The sequence below is a fragment of the Eurosta solidaginis genome, chromosome 4 (assembly GCF_040869045.1).
Source record: "Eurosta solidaginis isolate ZX-2024a chromosome 4, ASM4086904v1, whole genome shotgun sequence".
Lineage (NCBI taxonomy): Eukaryota > Metazoa > Arthropoda > Insecta > Diptera > Tephritidae > Eurosta > Eurosta solidaginis.
Genome location: NC_090322.1, coordinates 196,761,391 through 196,784,204, shown reverse-complemented (window position 1 = coordinate 196,784,204; position 22,814 = coordinate 196,761,391). Strand labels below are relative to the sequence as shown.

The following is a 22,814-nucleotide window of genomic DNA, read 5'->3' as shown; positions in this document are numbered from 1 at the left end:
GTCAGGGTCATTTTGGGACTTTCGGGGCTAATACGGGATCATTTGGGGATCCTCTACGGGTCGTTTCGTGACTTTTTCTGTTTTATTTCGGGATCATTTGGGGACCCTTCCGGCATAATTTCTTGATGGTTTGCCGGATCCATCAGGGTCATTTCGGGACCATTTTGGGATCATTTGGGGACCCTTCCGAGATCATTTCTGGATCCGTCCGGGATGCCGTAGGAGCCATTTCTGGATTTTTTGTTACTTTTCCGGGATAGTTTTTGGACCCTTCCGGGATCATTTCTGGATCTGTGCGGGATCCCATCTGGGTCATTTCCGGACTATTTCGGGATCATTTTGGGATCCTTCCGGAATCATTTCTGTATGGTTTTCGCGATCCGTCGTTGATTCCCTCGGAGCCATTTCGGAACCTTTTCTGGAGTATATCGGGGACATTTGGGGACTTTTTCGGGATCATTTGGGGCTCTTCCGGCATCATTTCTGGATGGTTTTCGGGATCCGTGCGGGATCTCGTCGGGGTCATTTGGGGACTTTTTCGGGATCATTTGCGGGCTCTTCCGGCATCATTTCTGGATGGTTTTCGGGATCCGTCTGGGATATCGTCGGGGTCATTTGGGGACTTTTTCGGGATCATTTGGGGACTCTTCCGGCATCATTTCTGGATGGTTTTCGGGATCCGTCCGGGATCCCATCAGGGTAATTTCGGGACTATTAGGGGATCATTTGTGGACCTTTCCGGCATCATTTCTGGATAATTTTCGGTATCCGTCCGGGATGCCGACGAGGTCATTTTGGGATTATTTCGGGATCATTTGGGATACCTACCGGCATCATTTGTGGATGTTTTTTGGGATTCGTCCGGGATCCCGTCGGGGCCATTTCGGGACTTTTTCTCGACTAATACGGGATCATTTGCGGACCCTTTCGGCATAATTTCTGGATAGTTGTCGGGATCCGTTCGGGATCCCGTCACGGTCATTTCGGAACTATTAGGTTATCATTTGAGGACCTTTCCGGCATCATTTCTGGATAGTTTTTGGAAACCTTTCGGGATCCCGTCAGGGTCATTTCGGGTCATTGGGATTTTTCGGGATCATTTAAGGATGGCTTTCAGGATTCGTCCGGGAACCCGTCAGGGTAATTTCTGGACTTTTCCGAGACTATTTCGGGATCATTTTGGGACCTTCCCAAGATCATTTCTGGATGGATTTCGGGATTTGTCCGGGATGCCCTCAGGGTCATTTTGGGACCATTAGGTGAGCATTTGAGGACCGTTCCGGCATCACTTCTGGATGGTTTTCGGTATCCGTTCAGATTCCCGTCGGAATAATTGCGGGACTTTTTCGAGATCATTGGGGTCCCTTCCGACATCATTTCTGGATGGTTTTTGGGATTCGTCCGGCATCCCGTCGGGGTCATTTCGGGAATTTTTCTCGACTAATACGGGATCATTTGCGGGCCCTTTCGGTATCATTTCTGGATAGTTGTCGGGATTCGTTCAGGATCCCATCAGGGTCTTTTCGGAACTATTGGGAGATCAATGGGGACCTTTCCGGCATCATTTCTGGTTAGTTTTCGGGATCCCTTCCGGGTCCCATCAGGGTCATTTCGGGACTTTTTCGGCATCATTTAAGATTGGTTTTCAGGATTCGTCCGGGTTCCGTCAGGGTAATTTCTGGACTTTTCCCAGACTATTTCGGGATAATTTTGGGACCCTCCCAAGATCATTTCTGGATGGATTTCGGGACTATTAGGTGATCATTTGAGGACCTTTTCGGCATCACTTCTAGATGGTTTTCGGTTCAGGATCCCGTCGGAATTATTGCGGGACTTTTTCGGGATCATTTGGTGTCCCTTTCGGCATCATTTCTAGATAGTTGTCGGGATCCGTTCGGGATCCCGTCAGGGTCTTTTCGGAACTATTAGGTGATCATTTGAGGACATTTCCGGCATCATTTCTGGATAGTTTTCGGGATCCTTTCGGGGTCCAGTCAGGATCATTTCGGGACTTTTTCGGGATCATTTAGAGATGGCTTTCAGGATTCGTCCGGGAACCCGATCATTTGAGGACCTTTTCGGCATCACTTCTGGATGGTTTTCGGTATCCGCTCAGGATCCCGTCGGAATTATTGCGGGACTTTTTCGGGATAATTTGGTGTCCCTTCCGGCATCATTTCTGGATGGTTTTTGGGATTCGTCCGGCATCCCGTCGGGTTCATTTCGGGACTTTTTCTCGACTGATACGGGATCATTTGCGGGCCCTTTCGGCATCATTTCTAGATAGTTGTCGGGATCCGTTCGGGATCCCGTCAGGGTCTTTTCGGAACTATTAGGTGATCATTTGAGGACATTTCCGGCATCATTTCTGGATAGTTTTCGGGATCCTTTCGGGGTCCAGTCAGGGTCATTCCGAGACTATTTCGGGATAATTTTGGGACCTTCCCAAGATCATTTCTGGATGGATTTTGGGATCAGTCCGGGATGCCGTCAGGGTCATTTTGCTATTAGGTGATCATTTGAGGACCCTTCCGGCATCACTTCTGGATGGTTTTCGGTATCCGATCAGGATCCCCTCGGAATCATTGCGGGACTTTTTCGGGATCATTTGGGGTCCCTCCCAAGATCATTTCTGGATGGATTTCGGGATCTGTCCGGGATCCCGTCAGGGTCATTTAGGGGTGCGTTCGAGATCCCGTCAGGGTCATTTCGGCACTTCTTCGGGACTATATCGGGATCATTTCTGGATGGTTTATGGGATCCGTCCATGACCCTTAAGGTCATTTCGGGACTATTAGGTGATCATTTGAGGGCCTTTCCGGCATCACTTCTGGATGATTTTCGGTATCCGTTCGGGATCCCGTCGGAATCAATGCGGGACTTTTACGGAATCATTTGGGATTCCTTCCGGCATCATTTCTGGATGGTTTTCGGGATTTGTCCGGGATCCCGTCGGGGTTATTTCGGGACCTTTTCGGGGCTAATACGGGATCATTTGGTTTCGTGACTTTTTCTGTATTATTTCGGGATCATTTTGGGACCCTTTCGGCATAATTTCTTGATGGTTTGCCGGATCCATCAGGGTCATTTCGGGACCATTTTGGGATCATTTGGGGACCCTTCCGAGATCATTTCTGGATCCGTCCGGGATGCCGTAGGAGCCATTTCGGGGTTTTTTGTTACTTTTCCGGGATAGTTTTTGCACCCTTCCGGGATCATTTCTGGATCTGTGCGGGATCCCATCTGGGTCAATTCCGGACTATTTCGGGATCATTTTGGAATCCTTCCGGAATCATTTCTGTATGGTTTTCGCGATCCATCGTGGATCCCCTCGGAGCCATTTCGGAACTTTTTCTGGAGTTAGTCGGGATAATTTAGGGACCCTTCCTGGATATTTTCTGGATGGTTTTTGAGATCCGCCCGGGAGCCCGTCAGGGTCATTTCGGAACCTTTTCGGGATCATTTTGGAACACCTTCAGGGATCATTTCTGTGTGGTTCTCTGGATACGTCTAGAATCGTGTCGCTGTCATTTCGGGTTTTTTTGGGACTATTCGGGGAACTTTTGGAGACCCTTTCGGGGCATTTCTGGATGGTTTTCGGGATCCGTCCGCGATAGCGTGGGGGTAATTTCATAGCTTTTTCTGGATAATTTCGGGATCATTTGGGATCCTATCAGGTTATCAGCTCATTTAGTCCTTTTTTTTACTCAATTACAAAAATAAAATGCATTAGACAGAAAACAAAATTTTAAACAGATAATAAGCAGGCTAACGCGAATAGCCCATATATTTAAAATTTTCCTTGCGGACGGGGCCGCGGGTAAAGGCTAGTATATTATAAATGGCAAAGTTTGGATGTGAAGATGTTTGGATGTTTAGATGTTTGGATGTTTGGATGTTTGGATGTTTGTCCAGACGTTTGTCTTTGTGACTCAATCACGCAAGAACGGGTGGACCGATTTGGATGAAATTTTGTGCACATATAGCCAATAGTCTAGAAGGATCTACTAGCTATATATTTTTCAAAAGGGGCGTGGTCTCCGCCCCCTAGGAACAGTTATAATTTAATTATTATATTTTTTCGTCTTTGCGACTGAATCACTCCAGAATGGCTACACGGATTTTGATGAAATTTGGGACACAGACAGTAATCTACTAGCGAAATTTTTTTCGAACACGGAAAGAGGGGTGGAGGTCCCACGACCCCTTCGAGAAATTATTTTTCAATAATTTTTACACATTATAACTTTACGTATACTGGCCTTCACCAATATCACAGACTCAAGGGGTCAAATAAGTCGAGGGCTTACAAAGTAAGCAGTGACACCCTCCGCCCGCCCCCCTTTCGGAATGGATAGTTGTCGGGATCCCGTCACGGTCATTTCGGGACTATTAGGAGATCATTTGAGGACCTTTCCGGCATCATTTCTGGATTGTTTTCGGAATCCTTTCGGGATCCCGTCAGGGTCATTTTGGGACTTTTTCGGATCATTTAAGGATGGCTTTCAGGATTCGTCCGGGAACCCGTCAGGGTAATTTCTGGACTTTTCCGAGACTATTTCGGGATCATTTTGGGACCTTCCCAAGATCATTTCTGGATGGATTTCGGGATCGGTCCGGGATACCGTCAGGGTCATTTTGGGACTATTAGGTGATCATTTGAGGATCTTTCCGGCATCACTTCTGGATGGTTTTCGGTGTCCGTTCAGGATCCCGTCGGAATAATTGCGGGAATTTTTCGGGATCATTTGGGGTCCCTTCCGGTATCCTTTATGGATGGTTTTTGGGATTCGTCCGCCATCCCGTCGGGGCCATTTTGGGACTTTTTCTCGACTAATTCGGGATAATTTGCGGGCCCGTATCATTTCTGGATAGTTGTCGGGATCCGTTCGGGATCCCGTCAGGGTCTTTTAGGAACTATTAGGAGATCTTTTGAGGACCTTTCCGGCATCATTTCTGGATAGTTTTCGGGATCCTTTCGGGGTCCTATCAGGGTCATTTCGGGACTTTTTCGGCAACATTTAAGATTGGTTTTCAGGATTCGTCCGGGATCCCGTCAGGGTAATTTCTGGACTTTTTCGAGACTATTTCGGGATCATTTTGGGACCAGCCCAAGATCATTTCTGGATGGATTTCGGGATCTGTCCGGGATGCCGTCAGAATCATTTTGGGACTATTAGGTGATCATTTGTGGACCTTTCCGGCATCACTTCTGCATGGTTTACGGGATCCGTTCGGGATCCCGTCAGGTTAATTTCGGAACTATTTCGGGATCCTTTGGGGTACCTTCCGGCATCATTTCTAGATGGTTTTCGGGATCCGTCCGGGATCCCGTCGAAGTTATTTCGGGACTTTTTTCTGGATTATTTCGGGATCATTTTGGGACCCTTGCGGGATAATTTCTGCATGATTTTCGGGATCTGTCCGGGATCCTTCGGAGTTATTTCGGGACTTTTTCGGGACTATTTTGGGATCAATTTTGGACCATTTCGGGATAATTTCTGAATGATTTTTGGGATTCGTCCGGAATCCCGTCGGAGTTATTTCTGGACTTTTCCGGGATCATTTGGGGATCCCCCTAGATTCGTGGATGGTTTTCGTGATCCCGTCAGGGTCAAATGGGTACTTTTCGGGACTATTTCGAGATCATTTGGAGACCCTTCCGGCATTATTTCCGAATGTTTTTCGGGATCCATACGGAATCCCGTCAGCGTACTTTGGAAACTTTTTCAGGGCTATATCGTGTTCCGGCAAAAACATTTCGGGACTTTTTTGGGAGTATTTCGGTATCATTTCAGGATAGATACTTCAGGGATAATTTCTGGATTATTTTCTGAATCCCTGCAGGATCCCGTCAGGATTATTTTGGGACCCCTTCGGGATAATTTATGGGTCATTCTCGGGATCTGTCAGGGATCCCGTCGGAGTTATTTCGGGACTTTTTTCTGGATTATTTCGGGATCATTTTGGGACCCTTGCGGTATAATTTCTGTATGATTTTCGGGATCTGTCCGGGATTCCGTCGGAGTTTTTTCGGGACTTTTTCCGGACTTTTTCCGGGATCAATTCTGTATGGTTTTCGGGATCCCGTCACGGTAATTTCAGGAATTTTTCGGGACTATTTCGGAATCATTTTGGTACCCCTCCTGGTTAATTTCTGGATGATTTTCGGGATCTGCCTGGAAATTTTGGTATCATCTTGGGTCCGGGATCATTTTAGGTCTCTTCGCAACCGGTAGTTCAGCACACATGCCTTTTTATATTATGAGCTTTTATGGCTGTGCATTTGCTGCTAATTATTCGTAATTAAAATTCGGTATGTTTTATCTTCAATCTAACAGAGCTTTTTCGTTCAATTTTTTAGGTTTTTTCAATGAATCGTGTAACGAACTGTTATAACTATAATTACACTTTTTTTAATATTTTAACCAACTAAATACCCGAAAAGCAACACTATTTTCATCTAAAAAATTCTCTTTGGTTTTAGCTAATTGTAGTTTCACTCCTTTGTTCTATGAGTAGTAATTCTTTCACCCCTCTCATATCAATTAATTTAATTTAAAAACAAAATGTATTTTTTTTTAATTCGAGAAAACTGTATTGTGCTATTCATGAAAGCGTACCTTTCAGCTTATCTTCTTATTTAGTTCTTTTTTTTACTAAATTACAAAAATAAAATACTTTAGACAAAAATAATTTTTAAACAGATAACTTGATAAGCAGGCTAACGTGAATAGCACATATATTTTTTTTTCTCCTTGCGGACGGGGCCGCGGGTAAAGGCTAGTAATATATAAAATTCTTCTGTCACGGTTTTAGAGGCTGAACTCCTCCGAAACGGCTGAACCGATTCTCATGGAATTTTGTGAGCATATTGGGTAGGTCTGAGAATCGGCCAACGTCTACCTTTTTTTCGCTACGTGTCTAGGGTCTGGAGATCAAAACGTGGACCCGGGTACCCCTAGAATGTGTTTATACAATATGGATATCAAATGAAAGCTATTGATGAGTGCTATAGTACAGGATATTTTTCATACAACTGGGAGGCTAGGGTCTCGAGATATAGCCCAAAACGTGGACCCGGGTACACCCAGAATTTGTTTATACAATATGGATATCAAATGATAGCTGTTGATGAGTGCTATAGTACAGTATATTTTTCATACAACTGGGAGGCTAGGGTCTCAATATATAGCCCAAAACGTGTACCCGGGTACCCCTAGAATGTGTTTATACAATATGGATATCAAATGAAAGCTGTTGATGAGTGATATAGCACAAGATAATTTTCTTACAACTGGGAGGCCAGGGTCTCGAGATATAGCCCAAAACGTGGACCCGGGTACCCCTAGAATGTGTTTATACAATATGGATATCAAATGAAAGCTTTTGATCAGTGCTATAGTACAGGATATTTTTCATACAACTGGGAGGCTAGGGTCTCGAGATATAGCCCAAAACGTGGACCCGGGTACCCCTAGAATGTGTTTATACAATATGGATATCAAATGAAAGCTGTTGATGAGTGATATAGTACAAGATAATTTCCTTACAACTGGGAGGCTAGGGTCTCGAGATATAGCCCAAAACGTGGACCCGGGTACACCTAGAATTTGTTTATACAATATGGATATCAAATGATAGCTGTTGATGAGTGCTATAGTACAGTATATTTTTCATACAACTGGGAGGCTAGGGTCTCGAGATATAGCCCAAAACGTAGACCCGGATACACCTAGAATGTGTTTTTACATTATGAGTATCAAATTGAAGCTGTTGGTTTATGCTTTAGTACAGAGTGAGTTTTATACCGCTGGGTGACTACGGTCTCGAGATATAGGCCAAAATATGGACCAGGATACACCTAGAATGTGTTTTTAATTATGGGTATCAAATTGAAGCTATTGATGTGTGCTATAATACAGAGTAAGTTTTACACCGCTGAGTGACTAAAGTCTTGAGATATAGGCCAAAACATGGACCCGGATACCCCTAGAATGTGTGTGTATTATGGAAATCAAATGAAAGCTGTTGCTGAGAGCTCTAAAGTTCGTTGTGACATTCGGTTTAGTCGCATCAACCTGGCAAAACTGATAAATATGCATGCGAAGCCGAAATAAAGACAAGAAGGGAAGGGAGGCTATTGTCTCGAGATATAGCCCAAAACATGGACCCGGGTACCCCTAGAATGTGTTTATACAATATGGATATGAAATGAAAGCTGTTGATGAGTGATATAGTACAAGATAATTTTGATACAACTGGGCTACGGTCTCGAGATATAGCCCAAAACATGGACCCGGGTACCCCTAGAATGTGTTTATACAATATGGATATCAAATGAAAGCAGTTGATGAATGCTATAGTACAGGATAATTTTCATACAACTGGGAGGCTAGGGTCTCAATATATAGCCCAAAACGTGGACCCGGATACACCTAGAATGTGTTTTTACATTATAGCAAATTGAAACTGTTGATGTATGCTTTAGTACAGAGCAAGTTTTATACCGCTGGGTGACAACGGTCTCGAGATATAGACCAAAAAATGGATCCGGATACACCTAGAATGTGTTTTTATATTATGGGTATCAAATTGAAGCTGTTGATGTGTGCTATAATACAGAGTAAGTTTTACACCGCTGAGTGACTAGGGTCTCGATATATAGCCCAAAACATGGACCCGGATACCCCTTGAATGTGTGTGTATTATGGATATCAAATGAAAGCTCTAGAGTTCATTGTGATATTCGATTTAGTCGCATCAACCTGGCAAAACTGATAAATATGCATGCGAAGACGAAATAAAGACAAGAATTAATAATACCCACATACCTATTTACATACGTCCTATTCGATTTGCCTGAAATTTCGTATATAAATTTGCCTATATTAGTATTTACGATGCTTTTTTCCGGGAAGTATACCAGAGACGGATTGGGACTGGGATTAGGACTAGGACTAGGGCTGAGACTGAGGCTCGGAGTGGGACTGGAACAAAATACATACTACCCTCTGGGACTGGCAATAAGAGATGAAGAAGAAGGAGGAAAACTTGAGAGAAGAAAAAAGAGAGAAGGAGACTGAGAAAGAGATAGAATGAGACGAAGATGGAGATGAAGCGAAAAAGACGGAGGGGGGAGTGAATAAAAAGAATAGGAAAAAGTGTAGAGGGGTAGGGCAGACGGAAAAAGCTTATTAAAATGTATGCAGATAGGCCAAATTTAGGGCAGAACAACGTCTGCCGGGTCTGCTAGTTTCATATATTTTCCTGAACTTCTTGATTGAAAAAATGTGTGTATATGAAAAAAATAAGATTTTCAATGAAAATTTTAACAAGCACAAAATTCATTATTGAGTCAACAAAGATATTCAGTAATGAAAAATGATGAAAATGTTTTGATCACTTTATGTAAACACATTTTATTCAAATATGATTTCAAAATGTGACTGAAAAACTATATTCAGTTTTGGGTCATGAAAAGTATTTATATTTGATTATTTCTTTTGTTCAATTGTATAATAACTCCTTTTTTTAGTCAACGAGAATAATCAAATTGTATTTTTAACATGCTTTTATTAGCTTGGCCTGTATGTAACGGAATATTTGAGCTTAATTTTCACCGGTTTCTAGAAGTCTGATTAATTTGAAACTTTGCACACGTATCAGGGACCGATGACAATGCATAAATGTGGTGGTGTGGTGACATAAGGTCAACGGCCATAAGGTCAATTGGCCTTATTACCACTTTGAATATCCATAAGTTTGATTGAAACTTTGCACACGTATCAAGGCTCAATGACAATGCATTAGTGTGATGGTGCGGTGACATAAGGTCAACGGCCATAACGTCAATTGGCCTTATTACCACTTTCAATGGCCATAAGCTTGAATGAAACTTTGCACACGTATCAAGGCTCGATGACAACGCATTAATGTGATGGTGTGGTGACATAAGGTCAACGACCATAAAGTCAATTGGCGTTATTACCACTTTGAAAGGCCATAAGTTTGATTGAAACTTTGCACACGTATCAAGGCTCGATAACAATGCATTAATGTGATGGTGCGGTGACATAAGGTCGACGGCCATAAGGTCAATTGGCCTTATTACCACTTTGAATGGCCATAAGTTTGATTGAAACTTTGCACACGTATCAAGGCTCGATGACAACGCATTAATGTGATGGTGTGGTGACATAAGGTCAACGCCCATAAGGTCAACGGTCATAACGTCAATTGGCCTTATTACCACTTTGAATGGCCATAAGTTTGATTGAAACTTTGCACACGTATCAAGGCTCGATGACAATGCAATAATGTGATGGTGGGGTGACATAAGGTTAACGGACATAAGGTCAATTGAACTTATGACCACCCCAAATGACCATAGATTTGAAACCTTTCACATAATGCGAAAAACGTATTCTTTTATTAATGATAGAAGTGGATGCATGGCACATCTACGAAAGAGCATACTGGAGCCCTTTTTAACACGCTTTTATTAGCTTGGCCTGTATCTATCTATGTATCTATATATCCATGTATGTATGTAACGGAATCTGGAGTGTAGCCGAGAGCCCTGGCAATGCAGAACTCCGAACTCCGTTGCACCTTTTGAAGCATTTTAAGATAGGTACTTTTAGCTAGTGCAGGTCACCAGACCAAGGCACCATAAAGAAAAATCGGGCGCACAATGGCTGTGTAAATCCAGTAGGTCACCTTAGGGGAGAATCCCCACGAGGTGCCAATTGCTCTCTTTCAGGTGAACAGCTCTGCTGCTGCCTTCTTGGATCGCTCCACTATATGGTCACTCCATAATAGCTTCCTATCAGGAATGACTCCCAAATACTTGACTTAATCGCTAAATGTTAAGAACGAACCCCCAGTTCTTGGCGGTGTAAGATTTGGTACTTTGTACCTCCTCGTGAAGAGCACAAGCTCGGTTTTATCCGTGTTGACTTCCAAACCTGTGGCAGGTTGTACTCCTGGAGCAGCTCCAGGATGTCAGCTGGACCCGTTGGCGTAACTGGAACCTAGGCTCTAGACCTTGGTCGTGAGGGGATATCACGCGCCTCCACTACCTTGAGGCGCGCGCCGGATATACCACCCCTATCAGCGTGACCGCGGCCCTATAGAGGTTTACCGAACTGGCATCATCACAGGCAATTAGCTTGACATTGCCCTGGAACCACCCTGCATCGGTGTAAGATGGCGGTGGACCAGGATTGTCTTTCTTAACCTTAACGGCCACCGTAGCGAGCGCGGCCTCGATCCACTTCCACTGTTGTTTCGGGATCCTGCCGTCTTCGCTGCTCTCGTCTATAATACCAATAATCTGCCGACCCTTGGCAATTTCGGCGAAACACCGCGTCCAGCCTCCCTGCGTCTTGGCCCTTTTCGGTGCCGTGGGGTTGGATTCATCCATGGACCGCTGGCGTTTCGAGGTTTCATCACTCTCGACTAAAACTTTTAAAATTACTTGAACTAAAAAATTAAAAATAAATAATAGTTTAAACAAACTAAAAAACACGCTTTTATAGCAAACCGAACTAAAAAATAGAAAATAATTTTCAATTAAAAAGAGTTTATATAACAGTAGTAGAAGGTCAAACAATCGTTTATAGTTAATCACCTCAAAATAAAATTATAATAAAATTTAAGTTATTAAAAGAATAACTTAATTCACAGTAAAAAGCGTGGGGTGTATTTGACTACATTTCATATCTTTCCTCTCAGATAGTTGCCAATAGAAAGATTGTAACATTCAATATCAAGCACCCCACGCTTTTTACTGTGAATTAAATTATTATGTTAATAACTCAAATTTTATTATAATTTTATTTTGAGGTGATTAACTATAAACGATTGTTTGACCTTCTACTACTGTTATATAAACTCTTTTTAATTGAAAATTATTTTCTATTTTTTAGTTCGGTTATCTATAAAAGCGTGTTTTTTTAGTTTGTTTAAACTATTATTTATTATGTAGGAAAATTCTAAGTTTAATCACGTAAATGCTATGTGGGATAGTTCTAAATACCATAACAACCTACACTTGCTAAAACTCTTTAGTTTTCTTGTAAAAACTAAATTTTGGATATTATCTGCAGTATTTTATTGTTTCAATACAGTCCGAGTGTACTATTTTTTTATTCAGCAGATATATATTACTGTTGAATAGTTTTCATTCATTAACTTTAATTATGTAGTTCATCAGACTTTATGTATACCTCAATTCTCAATGCAGCAGTTAAACTTAATTGATATTTTCAATTCCGTTATCTGCACATCCATATAAACTTACAAAAAGCAGCATTGCACTTTTTCCATGAAATGCTTTTAGATGCAACCAGCACAGTAGTAGCGTTAAAACTAAACCACCAAAGTATATGTACATAGGTACCTACATATAAACGTGCATAAACACACAAATGCTATGGCTACCATCTATTTATCTTCTGTGTACCAGTTAAACATTTCCTAAATGAACAGAAACATGCTGAGATCATTTTCTAAAGGTTATATTAGGGGGACTCATGTAACCGTATAAATGCCTTATAAAGTGTGTAAACGTATAAATTTATCTAGTTTACGCACGAGCTGTCAAATTTTGTATGACAAATCATTTACACAATTTGTATAAATTTACGCGCACATTTCATTGTGTAAACGCGGTAAACTCAAAGGAATGCAACCTTGCAGACATTACAGACGGCATTTTCATCAAAAATCTCCAACATCAGCAAGCAAAGACGTTTTAGTTTTGATTTTTCACTTAGTCTTGGCATTTTTTAATTTGTATAACAATCAAAAAATGTTGTTCGGCAATAATACAGCTGATAAACAATCAAGTTTATCAAGAGTATTACTAGGTGCGTTCATATAACAGCGTGTGTAAATGGATATAATTTTACACCTTATAAGTTTATATGCTATCATGAGTCCCCCTAATATGTGAATACATACAGAGGTGTGTGCTTTTGAAGTCACCCAATAAGCACAACGGACTCACTTTGAACTTTAGGCTAATTCGCCAAACTTTACTACTAGATTCGAGTACCCTCGCGGATCACTTGTCTTGAACGACTTTACTTTTTGTGGCCTTATTATGTCAATCGTTTCGGGAGAATTTTTTTTGTTTTTTTTTTTTTTTTGATTAAGCGTGGCTTCTTCCTCTTAAAGAGCTTTCCTTTATTTACATGACTTCATAATCTTAAGCCGTTCATCAGCGAGTTACTAGAATTTGCTAACAAAGAATCCACCAGGGAGCTCACTTAGTAGTTCAAGAAAAGAAATTTTTAGTAACGCTTCCACAATTATGGAACGATAGCCATCGGGACTGCGTGCAAAACAAAGGTTGCAAATAATTGGTACCGGACTAAAGTAAGATTTGTGAGGCAGATTTCAAGGCGGTATCAAAATGTTCTATAAATTATATAAACAGGTTTGTTATAACGGTTTTATGAATTAAACGTACAGTTTGGGTTAAGTTAGGTGGTAGCTACTCTGGAAATGGAAGCTCACTTGGACAGCATGAAGTTGTTGTACCAGCTATAGCTACTAACATCTAAACCGTGGGAAAATCCTCCAAGTGAGTCGCGACTAAAATATTTTCGCCTAAATCTTGCAACAGCTGTGCAATCAAGCATAAAGTAACTCGATGTCTTCACCTCTCCCCCCCCCCCCCCCCCCCCCCCCACCCATACAGGTGCAGCAGGATGGGGTTTCCAGTATATTTGGACGTACCGCATGGATTATCATTTTACAGTGCCCTGTCAAAACCCCAACGATCTTCGATAGATGCGCTTTATTGAACGCAATCATTTCGGCAGACCTCCTGCCATCCACTTCCGGCCAGGATAATCTTTCTTTCCTGCAAGAGACGGTGTCCGTCTAACGCTGGCTGAGCTGACTGGTAAGAATAAATGAGAAAAAGTTACAATGTTTAAACTGGGCGCGTCACAGTTTCTGGCATTTCGGCAGGCATAACTCTTAGAAAATATAAAGTTCGGTTTCACCCTAATTTAAGCTTCCTTATGGCTTTGCCCCGATATAACGTGTAGCTCTTACCGCTTCTGTTAAGTTAGGTTGAACTGGTCCATGAGCACCTCGTATAGACTAAATGAGTTCGTAGTGTAACCAGAAGTTTGTTTCTTGACTAAACTAAAAGACCTTATCAAAACCCAGGACCTATGTTATAAAATAGCTCTTGGCAAATACTAGAAGCTTTCCTGGATATTTGCAACTTGCTGCTTCTAGATCTGAAAGCTGTATCAATCATTAGTGAGTTTTAGACTGGCAAGCGAATGTCACGAGCTCAAAACGTGATCCATAATTTCCTTCTCCAACCCGTACTTCCTACATCTGATATCATTGACTAAGCTTAATTTAAGGGCATATGACCCCAGAAGGTAATTTCCAGTCATACTACCCGTCATAAGTCCACAGTCCTCTATTTTTAATGATAGAAGTAACTTCGTCAGTCCAAGGTTGAAATACCTACACATGGTTTCCACACTTTGCAGCGCGGCACTTGGGTCCCCGCATTTCCCGCTTGGTCGATCGTGTGCAACTCTTGCCTTCTCCTAATCTCACCCAATTTAATTGGGACATCTACGGGGCAAGCTTCGCGGTATGCCCCTTTTTGGCTAGTCCATCCTCTTTTTCATTCCCATCTGTTCCCATATGCCCCGGGGATACAATATAAATGAAGGCTTCTCCCTGTCCCGATTCTTTCCAGGGATTGACTACACTCTAATACACTTTTAGGTATGGTGCTATGAGAGATTATTGGTTTAATTGCTTCTTCGCTATCAATTTATTTTCTTCCAGTATTTGTACTGCTTTGGTTACGGCTAATAATTGCACCTGAAAAACACTACAGTGATCTGGTAGCTTGTAGGATCTGCTTATTTCCGGACCAGCACAGTATACCGCAGTCCTTATGCCTTCCGCTACTTTGCAGCAGACGGTGTACAGGTGCGTCGCCTCATGCGCCAACCATCATCCTCTATTTTGAATCTGACAGCCTCCCTTCGAAGCACAGATATAGCATCAGGTAGTATGTTCGCTCTGTAATTGATGACGCTATACTCCGTATGGTCGGCGCTCAAGTTGCTCCGAGGCACCGAGCCTGGTTGCAGCTGTTAACACTATGTTCTTTGCCATCAGGTCTGCAGATGAAATGTGTGGAATGGCATACATTGCAGACGTCGGGGTTATTTCCAGGGATCCCGTAACGCTAAGCATAGATAGCCTGCATACCCCTTCTAATTTTTTGAGGTAGGTTATTTTTTGTGTGGTTGTCCACCAAACAAGTACCCTGTATAGCATATGCTCTACAATTGCTGTAAATACCCAATAAGAGAGAGACAGAGAGGGCGATATTTCCCACGTACACCCCAACATTCTCTTACATGCATAAAGTGCCGTCGATGTTTTCTTCACTGTCACCGATACATTGAGCTTCCACGACTGCTTACTGTCCCTGTTTCTCCTGCAGGATCACCTCTCCTAGCTTAGGTCTGGTACAATTCTGGAGATTGTACCTATTAGTAAACAAGACCATATACGTCTTCTCTGCGTTGGCTGCCAACCTGATATTAGATGCACAGTTATGTATATTCTGAAGCGCCCGATCCCTCAAAGAGCTAATCGTTGGAAGGCTTTTTCCACTTGTTACAATTGCAACATCGTCTACATAATTGCGCCTGTCCGCTAATTTTTATTAAACTACGTGAGAGTATGGGGGTAACATCCTTAAATACTATGCGAAACCTGACAGCTTTCTTCGCTTCACCAGATCCTTCATATTGGAAAGGAGTCTTTAATTATATCTGTCATTGATTATGGTTTACCAATATATGGTTAGTGCCCAAAAGCACGCTAGCTAGCATATCGAAAGTCTATCATTCGGCAGTTCGTAAAAGTCTTTGAGCTTTTCCAAATACACCAACTAAAAACATTTTGGCAAAAGCTTGACTTTTGAATTGAGGGATAGAATCGAGTATGCTACATTTCGCCTGATTCCAAAAAATTACTGTTCCAGTAATCCAATTATTCATAATGATTTAAAAAATGCTATCAGAAGAACCAAGAAATTTAACAGAAAATCAGTTATATGTAGAGTCGCTAAAGGATCCGTGAAACTATGTGTGCACATAAAACCTAAGCTCACTGTACCATGGAGATTTCCACCGGGCGAGCTCCCCAAAGACAAAATTATTACCAGCCTGCTACAGTATCCAAAGTACTTCGAATTCGGTATATCAAACATTATTCTCTGATGTCAAGAATCATTGGAACAACAAAGGCTTGGAGTTTCATTTTCACTGATGAATAAAAAACAGTAAGCACTTAAAGACTAAAAGATAAAATACCAATAGGCGTATCTTCGCTCCCAACAAAAATTTTCACCCGGCTCCGACTAGGCCATACGCAAATCACTCCTCAACATCTTTTATAAAGGGCGCCTGCCCCAATATGCTCTGCCTGTGAATGTCCACTGTCCATTTCACACGCTTCTTGGTGCACCCCCTCTCGACCTGGTGGTTATACAGCTCGCTGTTTCCTTCAGGCTGAGAAGGAGGGCAAGTTTGCCGCTGTTGGAGGATGAATGGGCCGCCGACGATAATGTGGCGAGTGGATGGTTGGAAAATAGGCGTCGATTAGAAGGGGTGGTTAGGGGAAGTGGCAGGAGCGCTGGGACAATAGTCCCAACGGCAGGGTGACGTACGGGTACATCCGGGACGTTTCATTTGTGGCGGAAAATCCAGACATCAGATTTAATCTGCGCCTGGGTTTTCTGCTTACTGGTCATGGCCCCCTTAATGAATTCTTGCATAAGAGGGGCTTGAGCGAAACGGAGGGGTGTGTATGTGGGGCTGTATGTGAGGATTGGGTGCATGTGTTGTGCGAGTGCCCGGAGTACTCGGACATAAGGGATTTGGGTAGTTGTGGAGTTAATGTTGAAGAAGGTAGGGTTGATGTGAGTGGAGCGCTCTCCACTAGTCGGACTATTGATTTGCTCAATAGGTATGCTTTGGAGGTTTTTAGACGGAGGAGACGTGGTGGTGATCATAGTGGTTAATTTGTGTGTATGTCCGTGGATGTGGGGGGTTCTAACCCCACCTCACCCCTAGGCGGCCGGTCCGGAGTAGGTGGATACTCAACCGGAAGTGGCTTCGGCTGCGAAAGTCAGACCAAGACTTTAAAGTGTTACCACGGGGAACAGATAGCCCGCGGAGCTTGCTCCGTTTCTGTTCGGTTGCGGTTGGCCCCTTTGGGAGCATCGTGGTGGCTGGGGTTGATATCCGAATGCGGTAGGAGTTGGTCAGCTCGAATGTGGAGTTGCATTGCAACCGGATGCCATGACCCATAGAATGGAAGAGGTGTTAGATAGGCCTCCAACCCCACCAAGGTGATGATTTGTCCACTCACATTATCGATTGGTACCAAGGTAAGCGAGCCTTGGGGGCTGGTCGGACCTGCTTTGACCTGTGTACTTGGTACATACGTGAGGTTAGGTCTTCGAAGACAGGTACTCACGTAAAACCTACACTCGCTGTCCATTTCACACCTAAAAAACAACTGCACCAAGTACAACAACGGCAGAAATAACATTTGCAATGGCAGGAAACCTTCTGATTTATTGAAAGAAATTTCAATAGAAAACATTTTAAGTATTTGAAATTCGCTAAAATAACAATAAAGGTAAATACCAATCTAGCAAGAAACCAGTTAGAAAGACGGAATGAGATTTTTAAAAATATGAGTTGGAACTCCAAGAAAGATGAGATAAATGCCGAATTATTATCTATTCATTTAAGATTGACAGAACAACTACCTATGACTGCATTAATGGAATGTTTCGACCGCATAAAGACAGAAGTCGATCAAGAACTACAACAACAATTAAGGAAGGCTAAGTTCGGGTGTAACCGAACATTATATACTTAGCTGAGAGCTTTGGAGACAAAATAAGGGAAAATCACCATGTAGGAAAATGAACCTAGAGTAACCCTGGAATGTGTTTGTATGAAATGTGTATCAAATGGAAGGTATTAAAAAGTATTTTAAGAGAGAGTGGGCAATAGTTCTATAGGTGGACGCCATTTAGGGATATCGCCATAAAGGTGGACCAGGTTGACTCTAGAATTTGTTTGTACGATATGGGTATCAAATGAAAGGTGATAATGAGTATTTCAAAAGGGAGTGGGCCTTAGTTCTATAGGCGGAAGCCTTTTCGAGATATCGCCATAAATGTGGACCAGGGGTGACTCTAGAATGCGTTTGTACCAGGGATGCACCTTAACGTTAAACTAATCGTTTATCAAAAAATGTCCACCGTTTATGTTGAAACACTTCGAAATATTATCGATAAAGAAATTATAAAGAAAAATTGTATCTCGTTTTTAACCGAAACGAAAAGTTTTCGTTAACGTTAAAAACGTTAACAAAAACGTGATACTTTATGTTTGAATTGTGCTGGCAATGCTATGGTGAAGCCGTAAGGTGGTAACAGCGAGCGGACATACACACACACCCTCCATGTAATTTGTTTGTATAATTCATTGGTGGTAATGTCAAAAATACTCTGAGAAATGTTCGTACTGTCAAAATTCATGAGAAAAGTTGCAATCAGCTTGGCTAATGCTTTCACCTTTAATGACTCCGCCATCAATTAGCTTTGCCAGCATAGTTTGAAATTAATAATGAACATAAACGATTTGATTTCGTTTTGATAGGGCAGATAACGAAACAAAACCATTTCGTTAATTTGACGTTCTTAACGTTAATAAACGAAACGAAATGACTTTGTATCGTTTATTAACGTTAATTATCGTACCAAAATGATATCGGTTCGTTGGTTAAGCATGCCTGTTTTGTACAATATGGGTATCAAACGAAAGGTGTTAATGAGTACTTCAAAAGGGCGTGGGGCTTAGTTCTATAGTTGGACGCCTTTTCGAGATATCGCCATAAAGGTGGACCAGGGGTGACTATAGAATGTGTTTGTATGATATGGGTATCAAATGAAAAAAGGGCGTGCGCCTTAGTTCTATAGGTGGCCGCCTTATCGAGATATCGCCATAAAGGTGGACCAGAGGTGACTCTAGAATGTGTTTGTACGATATGGGTACCAAATGAAAGGTGTTAATGAGTATTTTAAAAGGAAGTGGGTCTTAGTTCTATAGGTGGTCGCCTTTTCGAGATATCGCCATAAAGGTGGACCAGGGGTGACTCTAGAATATGTTTGTACGATATGGGTATCAAATGAAAGGTGTTAATGAGGCTTTTAAAAGGGTGTGCGCCTTTTTGAGATATCGCCATAAAGGTGGACCAGGGGTGACTCTAGAATATGTTTGTACGATATGGGTATCAAATGAAAGGTGTTAATTATTATTTTAAAAGGGCGTGGGACTTAGTTCTATAGGTGGCCGCCTTTTCGAGATGTCGCCATAAAGGTGGACCAGGGGTGACTCTAGAATGTGTTTGTACGATATGGGTATCAAATGAAAGGTGTTAATGAGGCTTTTAAAAGGGAGTGGTGGTAGTTGTATATGTGAAGGCGTTTTCCAGATATCGACCAAAATGTGGACCTGGGTGCCCCAGAACATCATCTGTTGGATACCGCTAATTTATTTATATATATAATATACACGAACAGTTTTCCTGCCAAAATTTCAAGGGTTTTTTATTTCGTCCTGCAGAACTTTTTCATTTTATTCTACTTAGTATGGTAGGTGTCACACCCATTTTACAAATTTTTTTCTAAAGTTATATTTTGCGTCAATAAACCAATCCAATTACCATGTTTCATCCCTTTTTTCGTATTTGGTATAGAATTATGGAATTTTTTTCATTTTTCGTAATTTTCGATATCGAAAAAGTGGGCGTGGTCATTGTCGGATTTCGGCCATTTTGTATACCAATACAAAGTGAGTTCAGATAAGTACGTGAACTGAGTTTAGTAAAGATATGTCGATTTTTGCTCAAGTTATCGTGTTAACGGCCGAGCGGAAGGACATACGGTCGACTGTGTATGAAAACCGGGCGTGGCTTCAAACCGATTTCGCCCTTTTTCACAGAAATAAGTTATCGTCCCAGAATGTAAGCCCCTACCTAATTTCGCAAGGATTGGTAAATGTTTGTTCGACTTATGGCATTAAAAGTATCCTAGACAAATTAAATGAAAAAGGGCGGAGCCACGCCCATTTTGAAATTTTCTTTTATTTTTGCATTTTGTTGCACCATATCATTACTGGAGTTGAATGTTACCATAATTTACTTACATACTGTAAAGATATTAAACTTTTTGTTAAAATTTGATTTAAAAAAAACTTTTTTTAAAGTGGGCGTGACCGTTCTCCGATTTTGCTAATTTTTATTAAGCATACATATAGTAATAGGAGTAACGTTTCTGCCAAATTTCATCATGATATCTTCAACGACTGCCAAATTACAGCTTGTAAAAATTTTAAATTACCTTCTTTTAAAAGTGGGCGGTGCCACGCCCATTGTCCAAAATTTTACTAATTTTCTATTCTGCGTCATAAGTTCAACTCACCTACCAAGTTTCATCGCTTTATCCGTCTTTGGTAATGAATTATCGCACTTTTTCGGTTTTTCGAAATTTTCGATATCGAAAAAGTGGGCGTGCTTATAGTCCAAAATTGTTCATTTTAAATAGCGATCTGAGATGAGTGCTCAGGAACCTACATACCAAATTTCATCAAGATATCTCAAAATTTACTCAAGTTATCGCGTCAATCAAACTTTTTTTCGATCCTGATGATTTTGATATATGGAAGTCTATATCTATCTCGATTCCTTTATACGTGTACAACCAACCGTTATCCAATCAAAGTTATACACTCTGTGAGCTCTGCTCAACTGAGTATAAAAATACAGGTCGCTGAACAGGAAATTGGGAAAGCTGGCAGAACAAAGAGAGTGTAACCAAAACCAAAAACTCACCAGTTTCATGACAAGTTCGTGAACCTCATAACAGTGGCCATTACCAAAGAAGAGGCACAACTTCTCGATAAAGGCCTATAATATCAAAATACAGTAAGAAAAACGGAGCAGGCGATTGTAGATGCGGAGATCGCAGTATCATTGATACTACAAGAGGAACAGGAGCACGCAAGACAAATGTGCAGGAAAATATTAAAAAAGAAGGTGAAAACACAGAAAGGACAAAAAGGTAATACAGAAGAGAAAACAATAAAAAATCGACGGCATAAACTAAGGAAAAACAAAGGAAACACCACTGTGCTAATCGAAAAAGAGGAATATATAGCCAAAACCGAAGAACTCATAGAGGAAATGAAATGTCGGAGATGATCCCAAAGTTGCTATAAAAAATGCAACAACTATAGTAGATTCTAACATGGCACATAGATTGGTCCACATGAACCCGTTGGCTCCTCCACTGATTGCGCTACCAAAAATCCACAAGTCAGACACGCCAATGAGGCCCATTATTAATTTTAAATCGGCACCATTTTACAAACTGTTCAAATATTTAAAAATAATATTGAAAGATACTGTGGAGTGAAGGAACGAATATGCAATAGCTAACAAAACAGAACTAATAGAGAAACTTGAGAGTGTAGAGCAAACAAAGAACAGCAAATTGGTATCTTTTGACATAAAAGATTTATACTCATCAATACCACCGTCGGATACTTTAGAAAAAAGTGAAAAGTATGCAAATCAGAAATAAGCTAAGAACCATTTTACGTCAAAACTATTTTCAATTCAACAATAAAATATATAGACAAACAAACGGTCCTGGAATGGGAAGCCCCACATCAGCCATTCGTATGGAAGTTTTCATGCAAAATCTGGAAGAAAAGTTCATGCAGGAGTTGAAGTCCAAATTAGGTGTGTCATTTTATGCTAGATACGTGGATGACATAATATGCGTTTTAACTACTAATAACGAAGAGCTTGTACTGGAGTACCTCAATAAGCAGCAGGGAAATATAAAATTTACAATGGAAACCGAAAAAGACGGAGGAATCAACTAGACCTCACGATAGATATTGATAAAGTTGCTAAAAGATTTAACAATGACACATATAGAAAGCCAACGGCCACAATAATACATAATACCTCACAATACATAATCACCGCCAACAGCATAAAAATGCAGCGTTAAGTCATTTGGTACATAGACTTGAAAGAACACCTCTTACACAAGAGGCATATAAGAGATAGCTTGAACATTACTGCAAACAACGGATATAAAAAAGCACTAGTAGATAAGCTCAGAAGGACGCATAGAGAAACAAAAAGAAATAATGAAAAAGAAAATAATAACACCTGGATGACTATAACATATACTGGAAAAGCAACATATAAGTTGGCAAACTTCTTTAAAATATACAACATTAACACAGCGTTCAAAACATCTACAATCTAGGGCGAAAACTAAGAACTAACACTAACTCAGAGGATCCGTTTAGCAGCCACGGCGTATACAAGCTTATATGCGGATACCAACATAGTTACATTGGCCAAACAGGACGGCAAATAAGAACTCGATTCAGAGAACACATTAGAGATTACAACAAAAAAACACGGAATCCAAACATTATACCAGAGTCAAACGTCGCGAATCACATGGTCGAAAATGAATGTTCCCAGCAAAAATCAATAAAACAGTTAGGGTTCTTTACATACAAGTAAACGGGGACATCTCAACGTACTCGAAAACATGGAAATCTACAAAGAGAAAACATTCGACGGGAATAATACACGAACAGACAAACACAATTTCTGACACAATATTCGAGCCTTTA

General features: G+C 41.3%; 2 protein-coding genes across 2 annotated transcripts in view; one reads left to right on the top strand and one right to left on the bottom strand.

Moving 5' to 3' along the window:
* Mct1 (Monocarboxylate transporter 1) overlaps positions 1-22,814 on the bottom strand; it is an 854,653-nt gene that overhangs the window by 540,941 nt on the left and 290,898 nt on the right. The window lies entirely within an intron of this gene.
* LOC137250868 (uncharacterized) overlaps positions 1-22,814 on the top strand; it is an 80,492-nt gene that overhangs the window by 35,292 nt on the left and 22,386 nt on the right. The window lies entirely within an intron of this gene.